At 42.9% G+C, this 13044-nt stretch overlaps 1 protein-coding gene across 15 annotated transcripts in view; it reads right to left on the minus strand.

Annotated features, from left to right (window-relative positions):
* CYRIB (CYFIP related Rac1 interactor B) overlaps positions 1-13044 on the minus strand; it is a 147824-nt gene that overhangs the window by 101884 nt on the left and 32896 nt on the right. For 12 of the 15 annotated variants that reach the window (XM_081504035.1, XM_081504039.1, XM_081504047.1 and 9 more), the window contains exon 2: positions 8790-8842. The gene's annotated coding sequence lies outside the window, so the exon portion shown is untranslated. Of the gene's footprint in view, positions 1-8654; positions 8843-13044 lie in introns of all 15 variants that reach the window. The other 3 variants (XM_081504038.1, XM_081504037.1, XM_081504046.1) reach the window with 1 other exon arrangement.

The following is a 13044-nucleotide window of genomic DNA, read 5'->3' on the forward strand; positions in this document are numbered from 1 at the left end:
AGAGGAGAGCCACCAAAGGCTACTAGTAACTGAGACTATTTCTTTGTTCAACTCTCCATCCCCAAGACCCAAAACACAGTAGCCAACTTAATAGAAATGTGAATAGGTATTAATAAATGAAGTATCATCACTAATAACCTGAAAAAGAAGTGGAAAGCAGACACAGGATCTCAAAAATACAGCGTCTAAGATGAAAACCTTATGGGTCAGGTTGTCACCAACCATCAGGTTGATTTCTCTCTTTTCGTTCATTTCTCTCAGGTTGAAGTTACATCTGCAGAGGTGGAAATAAATGAGATCAGGAGATCTATGAACAAAAACAAGGGCCTTCAGTAGTAAAGAATCTGCCTTGCAATGCAGGGAACTCGGGTATGATCCCTGGATGGGGAACTAAGATCCCACATACTGGGGAGCAACTAAGCTCACATGCTTCAACTACTGAGCTCACACACTAATTAGAGAACCATGCGAACCACGGAAAAGACCCCACAGACCACAATCAAGACCCCGACACAGCCAAATCCACAGTCAACTAATTTAAAAGAATGTACACACACACACACACAAAGGGCCTTTCACCTGGCAGCAAAGCACCTGTACGTTGGGTGCAGGCAACAGTATGACACAGACATCTTACCACCAGCACACAAGTGATTTTCAGCAAATCATCTCTTGCTCTGTTGGATGCTAAGTCTCTGCAAAATCTGGAGAAAACCAGAAAATCCCGCTTGTTTGCCCTAGTTTTGGCAGCTTAATTTAGGAATCACACTGGGCTTTCCATAAACACTTTACCAAAAAATGTACTCTGTGTTGTGAACATGCGAGTTAACTTGGGGCCCAGGGGGAGGAAGCATTGTATACGATTCCATAATAGTTACTCTACTATTTTAAAACCAAATGGAAGCCTCAGGCAGCAAAGTCAAAAAAAGAGAGAAATCATTTTCGTAAAAGTATCTGAATGCAACCATCTCTCCTGATGCATTGTGAGCTGTCAATGGTTCTGCTTTTCTCAGAAGCTCATTCAATTATCTCTTACTTATCTGGACCAGGGAGAGGCATTTGCCTCCCATCTAGAGTTAAAGAAAAAAAAAAAGGAGGCAGGGTCCTCTAACAAAAGCCTGAAATGAAAAGCAATAACTACTCCCAAGGCCCTGCTTATTGTGGAGGAGTCATTAGGCAAAGCTTTGAAAGGTCTCTGTTAGCGATCTGTTTTCTCCATGACTATCACTATAAGGACAGGAAGAAATATGGGGATCCACAGCCTCAAAACACCCTGCTTCTCTCCTAGGTGTGCAACTGCGGGCAAGCCACTTAATCTCTCTGATCTTGTTTCCTCTCCGTAAAATGGATACACCTACATGACAAGGACACTCTAAGAACGAAGAAAATATGTAATGCATTTTTACATTCAACAATGTAAATACCCCTTCCTCTGATCACTGTCAAACTCTCAGGAATGCACTAGAACGCGAACTTTTTAAGAGTAGGTACAATGCCTTACTCATCTTTCTATAACCAGATCCTAAACACTGCCCCTTAGCGACAGCAGTTGCCTCTTCAGCATCTATTCCATTTCTCTCCCGCCAAGCAGCATCCCTCATTCATTCAGACCTCATCTCCAATTCCAGGGGTGGGTCCAGAATGGTCTAAGCCAATCAGTGTTATCCTATTTCCTCTGTCACCATGATTGGTTGAGAGACAGAGGTGTGTCCTGTGATGATCCAATCCGAGGGAAGCTCAGAAATTTTGTTCAATGTCTCTGGGAAGAGATAGGAGCTCATTCTTCCCTGAATGTGAACAAGCTATCCACTGGGCTACCTCCAGCACCCACAAAGCACCCAGTGAAATATTTCCCAAGTATATGAATAAAGATGAGTCTGTGGATAAACAAAGAGTGATGAAATCAAGATTCTCAGAACAGAACTGCAGTAAAACCCTGTTAGTACACAGACTGCTGGTTCTGCAGCAGGTAAATCAAAGACCAGGGAATGAGAGAGGGCTTCGAGGCTGACAGATGTGGACCAAATTCTGGTCCTAGAATTCTAGTGACTATGCTTGGGACCTCAGGCAACCTCCTAAGCCACAATTTCTGTCTAAGTCACAATTTCTCTCTGACAAACACAACTACCACAATTAAATAAGAATTTTTTAATGCATCTATAAATAGGGAGAAAAAATTGAGAGAATATACCCCAAAATATTAATAGCAATTAGTCCTAGGTAGTTAGATAATGGAAAGACTTTTAGTTTTCTCTTTATTTGTGTGTGCATTGTTGGATTTTCTATAATGAACATAAATTGGTGGTCTAATATAAATAAAATAAAAAGCAGGACGATGGCAATTAAAGCATCTAGCCCAGTACCCATGACACAAAGTAGGAAGCCAGCAAATGTTCTGTCCTTATGAACACCCCTCAAACGTTTGGGAACAGCTATCATATGTCTATTTCTTATTAAATATCTCTGCTAATTTAATGTCATCCTTACATGACTTGATTTCAAGGCTCTCTGCAAAGGCTCCATCTGTTAAAACCCCACTCCGGATATCATTGAACTTGCTCACAGTATCAGCCGCAGAACTTGTTTGCTCATTCATCTGTTAATTCATTCACTGAGTAAACACTGATTAAAAACTTACTATATTGGACATCTTGCTTCTGCCTACCCCCCATTCACAAATGGTTTCCAGATTTCTCTGCCTGTCTTCATTCTCAGTTCCTGGGCTCTGGGAAGAGCAGACCCTACCCCAGCTTCTTCGGAGGCTGGCATTTGATCCCAGGTGACCAATCAGAGCATCACATTCACCTGGCCACTGCAATGGGTTAGGAACAGGCATGTTACCCAGGGAAGACCAATCACAGACACTGAAGAAGAAATCTCTCTTGCTGAAATTTCTGCTGAACTGTTGGAAAGGGTTATTTTTTTTTTTCCCGTTGCTAGAACTGCTGACATATTTTGCCACCACAATCCAAAAAGAAATCAGAGGCAGCGCTGGGAGATGGAGAAAACCTGTGTAAGCCTTAGCAACACAGTCTAAGGCTCCATGCCTTCAGTTCCATCCCTGCACTTTGCAGCTACATAAACCAGCAAATCCCTTTTCTGTGGAAGGCAGTTCAACCTGGGGCTCAAAAGAAACCTAACTCGTGAAATTCAAAGTGCTCTGACATCAGCTGCATGCCGGCTATGCACAGATGAAGCCAAGATGATCCACACCATCTTTCTTGGCACTTAGTCTGATGTGGAGATAGCTACAAACAACTACACTTATTTAAAGCCAGTAAGATAATTGCTTCAATTAAATACTACTCAGAGCAAGGGGAGCGCAGTGGGGTGCAGTCAGGACAGGCGTCAGCTAAGAAATAGCATTTCCACCCTCCTCTGTACCTGCATTCAGGCAGTGAAGATAGAATTACTGGTTGGGGGGGTCAAGATAACACTGTTGACATACAGTCATCTCACAGTAAACTAAAACCACTACAGTCCACGTTGCACGATGGGAAATGATACTTACAAGCTCTGAAGGATACACTCTGGTTGAGACCACAAAATAGAAACAGCCACCAGCAAACAGCCCTCCCTTGCAAGAATTTCACCCCAATGTTACAGATGATGCTACACTCTTAAATAATACCCAGGTTGGTTTTTTTAATTTTGATTCCATGAACTTACGTCTTCACTCCAGTTTTCTTGCCCATTTGGATGACTGTTGATATAATCACAAAAACATCATGACAGCCCGCTGAAGATGAATGACCTATTTACTAACAAATGATAAAAGAGAGAGAGCAAGAGTAAGCCTCTGGTTCCATAAGACATTTCCTGATGAGTTAGAAATGTGACTGATCTTGGAAAACAACAAGGGCAACAACAGAAGCACCTCTGGGAACACCTACTTTGCTAAGAAAGGCCCTGAAGGTGGCTCTTTTTAAGTGAACAGAGCTAGTGTCTCTTAGATCTTTGATGATGCAAAACTCAACAGGAGAGTTGTGCAGATAAGTCAGAAAAGGACACCGCAGGACAAATTCTCCTTGCCTTTGTGGTTTCCAAACACATCAGCAATTCATCTGGTCCGGGAACACAGCTCCAACTTTCCAGAGCAAAGAATCTTAGAGGTGGAAAAATTAATACTGATGGAACACGTCCACGTGGTCTCAAGAGAGGTGCTGGGGATGTGGCAGGAGGGACGGATGCCTACCAGATAACTGGGATTGCTAAGCAGCAGCTGGGTTCTCTCTGTTCCCAAAGCACTTTAAAGATTTCTTAAAGTGCCACGTGAATTCCACTTCCCCTTCTTGCCTGCCACGTGACTTCCCACAAAGACTTTGCCACCCCTCTTCCTGAAAATGGGATTATTACTCTTCACACATTGACCAGGCCACTACTGGAGTCCAGGCAGAGTCAGGCAATGGAGAGACCCACAGTGTATGACAATGCAGCCAAGTGCCTGGTACTTCGCATGTGCTCAGTAAATGCTGGGGATCAGCAACCCCATAGAGACCTGCCAATTTCCTCTAAAACTAAAAGGGGGTCCATGTTGAAAGCCCCCAAAGGGAAGTTTTTTGTTAATGAGTTTGTTTTTTAACAAGAACAACATATATTTGTGCTTAAAAAAATTTTCGTTTAAAAAAGGATATACAATAAGATATCATTCATCCACCCCAAACCCACCATCACCTAGACTTCTTCTCAAGAATTAAACGGTACTGCCCACAACCACCTTTTTTGGTGTGCTTCCAGCAAAGTCTATGCAAAATCATCAAGCTTTTGTATGTGTGTGGGTGGGTTTGCGTAAGCACTAATCCCTTTTTTTTTTCTTTCCCCAAACATGGGAGGGAGCATACCACACACACTTTTCTGCATACAGCTTTTTTTTTTAAACCTAAGAATGTATCCTGGAATGAATGGATAAAGAAAGTGTAATCTATTATATATATATATATATATATACATACATATACATACATATATATATAATGGACTATTATTCAGCAGTAAAAAAGAAGGAAATCTTGCCATCTGCCACAACAAAGATGGACCCTGAGGGCATGATGCTAAGTGAAATAAGTCAGAGAAAGAAAAACACTGTATTATCTCACTTTTATGCAGAATCTAAAAAACACCAACAAAAAAATCCCTAGGCATAGATGCAGAGAATAGACTGGGGGTTCCCAGAGTTGGGGGTTGGGAAATATAGGTAAAGTGAGTCAAATGTACACACTTCCAGTTCTAAAATAAATAAGTCATGAGAATGTAATGTACTGCATGGTGACTATAGTTAATAATACTGTATTCTTGGACTTCCTTGGTGGTCCAGTGGTTAAGAATCCACCTGCGCATGCAGGGGACATGGGTTCAATCCCTGGTCCGGGAAGATTCCACATGCTGCGGGACAACGAAGCCTGTGAGTCACAACTACTGAGCCCGGGCTCTGCAACAAGAGAAGCCACCACAACGAGAAGCCCAGGCACGGAAACAAGAGAGCAGCTTCCCAGTGGCCCCAGCTGGAGAAAGCCTGTGCGCAGCAACCAAGACCCAGCACAGCCATTAAATAAATACATAAATCTTAAAAAAAAAATACAGAATTCCATATTTGAAAGTTGCTAAGACAGTAGATCTTCAAAGTTTTTATCACAAGGAAAAATTGTGTAGCTATGCATGGCAACGCATATTAACCAGATTTAATGTGGTGACCATGTCGCAATATACCCAAATATGGAATCATTATATTGTACCCCTGAAGCTCATAATGTTATATGCCAACTATAAAAAGAAAAACAATTAAAAAAAACAAATGCATCCTGGAGCTGATTCCTTCTTGGTATATATGACGTATTATTTTAAACAGTGGCCCAGTATTCTCCTGTAAGGATATACCATAATCTCTTCCATCAATCCTTTTCTGACATACATTTATTTCACTTGCTTCCAGGGTCTTGCTATTTCAAACAATGCTGCAAGGAACTTATATTACACATATCTTCACACTATAGATAAGATGTGTTACTATAGGAAAGGTGGGATTTATAACATAAAATCCTTGGAAACTATATAAATATGGGCTTCCCTGTGGCTTAGCTGGTAAAGAATCTGCCTGCAGTGCAGGAGACCCCGGTTCAATCCCTGGGTTGGGAAGATCCCCTGGAGAAAGGAAAGGCTACCCACTCCAGTATTCTGACCTGGAGAATTCCATGGACTGTGTAGTCCATGGGGTCGCAAAGAGCTGGACATGACTGAGCAACTTTCACTTTCACTTTCATATGTGTGGGTGTGTGTATATATATTTATATATAGGAAAGATGGGATTTATAAGATAAAATCCTTGAAGTTGCAAGAGTCAAAAGGCACAAGCAGTTAAAATGCTGGAATGGTCTTCAAAGAGTTTGGACTCACTTTTACTCTCACGAACAGGGTCATAAGGATGCCAGTCTATCCAACTACATTCACAAAATGATTTGTTTATCAAATTCAAGGGAAGAAAGGGAGGCAGAGCTTCACTCTTGTCCCACGGTCTCTTCCCGCTCCTGTGATACCACACATGATCCTACTACTGCCTGAAAATTCTGCCCCTTGGACGCACAACCCGGAGATCAGAGCTTAAAACAGAATGAACGTCAGCACTAGTGTGCTGAGCTGGCTCGGGCTGGCTCCAAAGAGCCGACTGTGCACATCTCTTCCCAAACCCGTGTTCAGTGACATCATGTCGGTAGCTTGAAATTGTTCATGGTGGAAGTATTGATACCACAGAGATGGGCAAATGCTAGTCAGGGCTTCTCTTTTTTCCCTGAGACCTCTGTCAAAACATCAGCCCATTGATGCATACTACAGTGGAAACTGAGGCTCTGCTGCCCTTTTTTGCAATATGTCTGCTCTCAGTAGGATCACAAATTCTTGGAACCTAAGAACTGGAGGAGATCTGAAGGGAGAGCTGATCATTCTGTCTTCTCATGCTGCCTCTCCCCTAGTCCCTGTGCTGAGACATAAGCAGACTCTCTCCTCCACTTCTTTATGTCTCTCCACCGTAGTCCCATCTCTTTATTGCTTAGTGCTTATTCTTAATGATACTCTACAGTGTAGTAATCGCACACACGGACTCTAGGCTACACTAAAAGACAGACATAAAAGACAGCCAGGGGTCAAAGCCCAGCTCCGTCATTAGCAGCTCTGTGACCCTGGGCAAGCGGTTTAAACTACTACACCTTAGTTTCTTTGTAAAGCACAGATGATAATGATAATGCCTTCCTTAGATGTTTGTTCTGAGGATTAAATGAGTTAATACAAGGACACAGAACAGTGGCTGGCACATACTAAGGACTCAGTTCAGTTCAGTTCAGTCGCTCAGTCGTGTCCGACTCTTTGCGACCCCATGAATTGCAGCACGCCAGGCCTCTCTGTCCATCACCAACTCCTCAAGTCTACCCAAACCCATGTCCATCGAGCCTGTTTACTAAAGACTAAACAGACGTAAACTGTTATTACTGTCTTCCAGTTCACTAAGTATCTTTCATGACATCTAGTCTGTCAGTTAATGCTTTTGTTGGATTTTAATTTCAATGACTATTTTTCACTTCTATGTGGCAGCTTTTCAAATCAACTTATTCTTTTTCTACCTTTCATTGCATTTTTGTATCCTCTTCAGATTTTAATCATTTAAAAATACACTGTCTATAGTCTCTTTTAGATGGTTTTTTACTTTCAACTCAAAGTCACTCCTTTCCTGAATAGTCCATATGATTTAATTATGCAGTCATCTTCAGAGTTCTTTTTGTTGGGAGTCTGTCAGGTCTGGGTTGTTGAAATAACCCAGTGGAGTGACTGTGTAAACACACAACACAATCCCTAGTGTTGTGCTAGAGAGTCCCACAGTAGACAGCCAATTTTTACGTTAATTTCTCAACTCAAGTTCTTATATCTCATGATAATAACAATATAGATTCCACACCACATATGGTATAGCCCCAGATTTTTCATTTCTTCCTGGTGACTTTCTTTCCATTCAAAAAAAGCTTCCTCTCTGTTTCTCCTGACAGTGGACCTCTTCCAGTCCTTTTTCATGAAGACGTGTAATGTTTAAAGCTCCTGGAAATTCATGTCTACCTTGGGCCCAAGTCTCATTTCTAGGCCCGTTGTGGTCTCAAAACCTTAACCCCCAGACTCTACAGCTGCTTTGTGGGTGCAAAAGCCCCATAAGTTATCGTGCCTTCAGCTCATATAACCATTTGGCTTGGATTTCTCTCCATTTTTGACACTTAGGGATTTCCCTTTCTGATGAGCTCCCCTAGATATAGTTATTATTTTTCGGTCAACTCTGAAAGGGACTGTTGGCATCCCCTTTCGAAATTCGCATGTTGGAACCTAACCCCCAACATAATGGTATTCAGGAGTGATTAGGTCACGAGGGTAGGGCCTTCATGGATGGGATTAGTGCCCACTGAAAAGAGACCTCAGAAAGCTCTCTTGCCTTTTCCACCATGTGAGGTTATAGCACAAAGAACCAGGAAGTAGGCCTTCACCAGACACTGAATCTACCAGCATCTTGATCTTGAACTTGCCAACCTCCAGAACTTCAAGAATTAAATTTCTGTTGTTTATATGCAACCCAGTCTACGGTACTCTGCTATATATAGCAGCCTGAATGGATTCAGACAACTCCTTACCAGTGAAAAGAACTTGGGAAAGTTACTTCTCTGAACCTCAGTTTTTGAGGGCTATTGTGAGGCTGAAGACAATTCAAATAAAGCTCTTAGTTCGGAAGCCAGGTGGTCACAATCAAATTCGGTTCTGTCACTTACCAACTTGGTAACCTTGAACAAATTACTTTAACTCCAGGGCTCAGATTCTTCTCCTGCAAAACAGAGATATAGCAAGGATTAGGCAAGTCACAAGTCCCCAGCACACAAAAAGCCTCTAGCAAATCCTAATCACTACTGTTTTTTTCCTGTACCAAGAATAAAAACCCAATATAACATTTCTGTCCAGTAGCATTTCAAGCCAAATAATATTTCTCCAGAACATTATATTTTACAGAAGATGTTTCACAAATGTTTTCCTCATTTAACGTTCAAAACAGTCTGGTGTATGACAAATAAAGAAATGAAGATATTTAAAAAAAAGGAAATGGAAATTCAGAGATGTCAAGTTGTAAGAGTTCTTTATATATTAAAGTCAAGTAAACTTGCTGAAGGCTGCACAGCAAATAAAGAAAAAACCCAAATCACACTCCTCTGATGGAGGGGCATGGTTTGGCTGGACTCATTGTCCCAGGGACATAGAGGGTGGAGCGTGGCTGTCCTTTCAGACTCACAATGCTATGATAAAGGATGCTGGGACTCTGGGCTACCTCAGCAAGTCTGGGTCTCAGAAAAACACTCAGCTCAACTTGAATGTGAGCTGGTCTCAGTCATTCCATCTCTGACTCGCTTCCTGCTTTAGGTTTCTACACCACAGAGAAAGGAAAACAAACGTACATTACACCATCCTTGTCACCCTCAAAATCTCTTACAAAGAGATTCACAAAAACTTACGAATCAAAGGGAATTTTCAGAAAACCCAAGTTAAACAATATCCCATTCAAACCCATCCACCAGCATCAAGTGTGAAGATCAGAGCAAGGTCTGCAATGTCTAGACACTCATTACTGCCTGCAAGAGAAAAAGAATGCTTTTTTCTGGCTTTCATTTTGATTAAATCTTTAGCTGCCTGAGGTGTCTTCTCTTTGCTTGTCAATGGGGACTGAGACTACCGGAAGCCACTTAACCAGTCTCCCTTTATTCACAAAAGATTTGGGGGCCCTGCCTAATAGTCGTGGGAGAACGTTATCAGCCGATCACGTCAACCACTCCGGCTGTGTCGCCAGCAATCAATCCTCTCGTTCGCCAGTACAGCTTTCCTTTCTGCTGTTGCCTGAATGTGGTTTAAAATTCCCTTTTAAAGAATAATCACAAAACTGCTCAGTGGCCAAAGAAAAGAGCCATTTCATTTAGAACAACATAGGCATATACCAAGTTTCCCTGGTGGCTCAGTGATAAAGAACCCGCCTGCCAAAGCAGGAGACGCAGGTTCAATCCCTGGGTCATGAAGATCCCCTAGAGGAGGGCATGGCAACCCACTCCAGTATTCTCACCTGAGAAATCCCATGGCAGAGGAGCCTGGCGGGCTGCAGTTCATTGGGCCGCAAAAGAGGCAGACGTGACTTACCGACCGAAAAACAACAAAGCATACTCACAAGTTTAGACCTCACAGGTAAGCACAAGGTCCACACTCTGTGTGTGTGTTGTGTGTATTCACTTACATACAACACACACAGAGGCGCACACACAGACGCCCAGAAACACGGTGACGGTTCTCTCGACTCTGCTCGCTATGTTTTCCAATTACATGAAGATTTTATTTTCTTTCTTCCTGATTCTTTGACCAGATTTACAAAGCAGAAAATAAGACAAGCTGTTTACTTGGGAACAATTTTTTTAAGGTCCTGGGCGAAAGTCCTAGAAATTAGAAAAAAGTATACTAACTTGCTCTCACAAAACTCTTTAAGAACATCAAGATTAAGCTGGTCTTTCCATCACTCAGAGACAAACCAGGAAAGAGAATATGTATCCCCTAGAAGGAAAGTCATCTCAAAACAAGGGTGACTTTCTCTCACTTCCTCTCTGTGGACAGAGAAAAGCTGGACTATGACTCTAGAAACCGATCTACCGCCATACCACTCTGAACACGCCTGATCTCATTTGATCTCAGAAACTAAGCAGGGTCAGGCCTGGTTAGTACTTGGATGGGAGACTCTAGAAACTAGATCTGACCTTTTTGTTCTCTTTAGACTTATAGCATGGGCTCCAGTCCCTTCTTGGTCTTTCAGAGCTGTGTGACTTTGGGTAAGTCACTGAACCTTTCTGAGCTTCTGTAGCCGCTGCTGTCAAGTGAGGACACTCATTCACTTAAGACCTATCTGCTGAGCACCTACAACATGCCAAGCATGTGGCCATGGGATTAATTCCAGAAATTAAACTGTCCCAGCCACAAAGAGCTCTCATTGATTAGTGGAATAAAGACTTCCTTGGAAGTTCAATGGTTAAGATGCTGTGCTTCCAATGAGTACAGGTGCTGGGCAATCACAGAAAAGGGTATTTAATTAATTCCACAGGGGATGAAAAGTGCTGGGTATAAGGAAGACTTCCCCCAAGGAGGTGTTATCTAAGCTGTGAACAAAAAGACAAGTTAGAATTTGCCCAGCTGAGGGGGATCCAAGCAAAACTGGCAGCATATGGGAAGGCCCGTAGGCAGGATGGCTGGTTCACAATGTCAAGCGTAAGAGGCAGAAGAGAGACATCGAGTATGTAGACCTGGACATGCAAGCAGGTGGGCTTGCCAGGGCAACTTGCCTGGACTAGGAAACCTCTCAGCATCAAGCATTCACAGAATCCTAGCCACACCAATCACAAGACCCTTGGACCAAACTCCAGGACCTTGACCTAGGGTTTGGAGAGGGAAATGGCAACCCAATACAGTATTCGTGCCCAGGAAATCCCACGGACACAGGAGCCTGGTGGGCTACAGTCCACGGGATCGCAGAGTCCGACACGAATGAGCAATTAACACTTTCAAACACGTTCAGGGTCCCTCCCAGTCCTAAGGGCTGACCCTGTGGTCTTTGAGACCCCAGATCCTCCTCTTGGCCTGACAGCCCTTGCACCAGCACAGCCAAGTCCCTGAGTCCACTCGGGAAAGTGCCAAGCCTCCCACGTGGGCCCTGTCCTTCCTCTTTCCTTTCCCTTCGGGAGTGACTAGTCGGTGACTCAAGGAGGGAGCCGTCCCCTACTTGTCATTTGTTTCTTAAACAAAAAAAAAAGGACCCAGGACTCACTCACACAGTCATTTGCCCAACCTCCTTCTCCCACCCAGCCCCTGACCTAGCTGAAGAAATGCTGAATTATCTGTGTACACTGTCGCCTCCAGGACACTTGAAGCTACCTGAGGGCGGACACTCGTTTTGGTCATTCTGGTGTCCTCCACCCCTGGTATTGACCCCTGATTCATACCAGGTCCTCAAAAATGCAAATGCATGCAGACGTGAATGGGTTTAATGTCTCTGCAAAGGAGTACCCATCCAGAGCTGCCCTCAGACAGCAGCTCTGAGACCAGAGTGGAAAAACCAGAGAGGTGTCAGCTCAACACCCTTCCCCTAGGGCTCCCTAAGCCACTGCAGATGCTCAGCAAAGCCCCATTGGAAAACTAACACCCCCACCACTCATGATACCAGTGAAGAACCTCAGGTCTGAAAGGATGATATGACTTGCCCAATGTCTCTTAGCTAATGCGATATGTTTTTAAAAAGGGGACATCGGGGACTTTCCTGGTGGTCCAGTGGATAAGACTCTGAGCTCTCAATGCAGGGGGCCTGGGTTTGATCCCTGATCAGGAAACTAGATCCCGCATGCCACTACTAAAGATCCCACATGCCATAACTAAGACCAATTAAACAAATACTTAAAAAAACAAAAAGTGGGACAACAGTCTTAAACGGAAGGCTATCTACTTGCCCCTACCAGAAACGTTGCTTATTTTAGGGGAAAATACTTGGCAGTTCTAATGGAATCTTCCCTTTACCTGACCACCAATTACGTCACACTTTCAAGACCCTGGGATTCTCTAGGCAGGACTAAAGCTCCCATTGAAGCACACCTATTTTTGAAGATGACTAAAAAAACTTTTTTAGGGGTCTGGGTATGTTCTTGGACTAGGGATCACTTTTTAATTCTCTATAATGTAATCTCAGGCTATAACAATTTTTAAAGGAAAGCTGAGCTCCCTTAACACTCTTGTTTTTTTTAATGTTTTGATATTAACTTTACTGTGACAGCAAACACAATTTTTAAGGAGGCCATTTTGACCTATATAACCCTTCTACCAAAAGAATTCCTTATAATTCCTGTGTCCTCTTATTAAAGTTTTTATTCACAGATCGATACTCTGTACCAATGTATGTATTTCATTTAAAGGAACCCAGGTGGCACTAGTGGGAAAAGGTCCGTCTGCCAACGCAGGAGA

Source organism: Giraffa tippelskirchi, chromosome 6, assembly GCF_054371585.1.
Source record: "Giraffa tippelskirchi isolate mGirTip1 chromosome 6, T2T-mGirTip1v1.2.pri, whole genome shotgun sequence".
Lineage (NCBI taxonomy): Eukaryota > Metazoa > Chordata > Mammalia > Artiodactyla > Giraffidae > Giraffa > Giraffa tippelskirchi.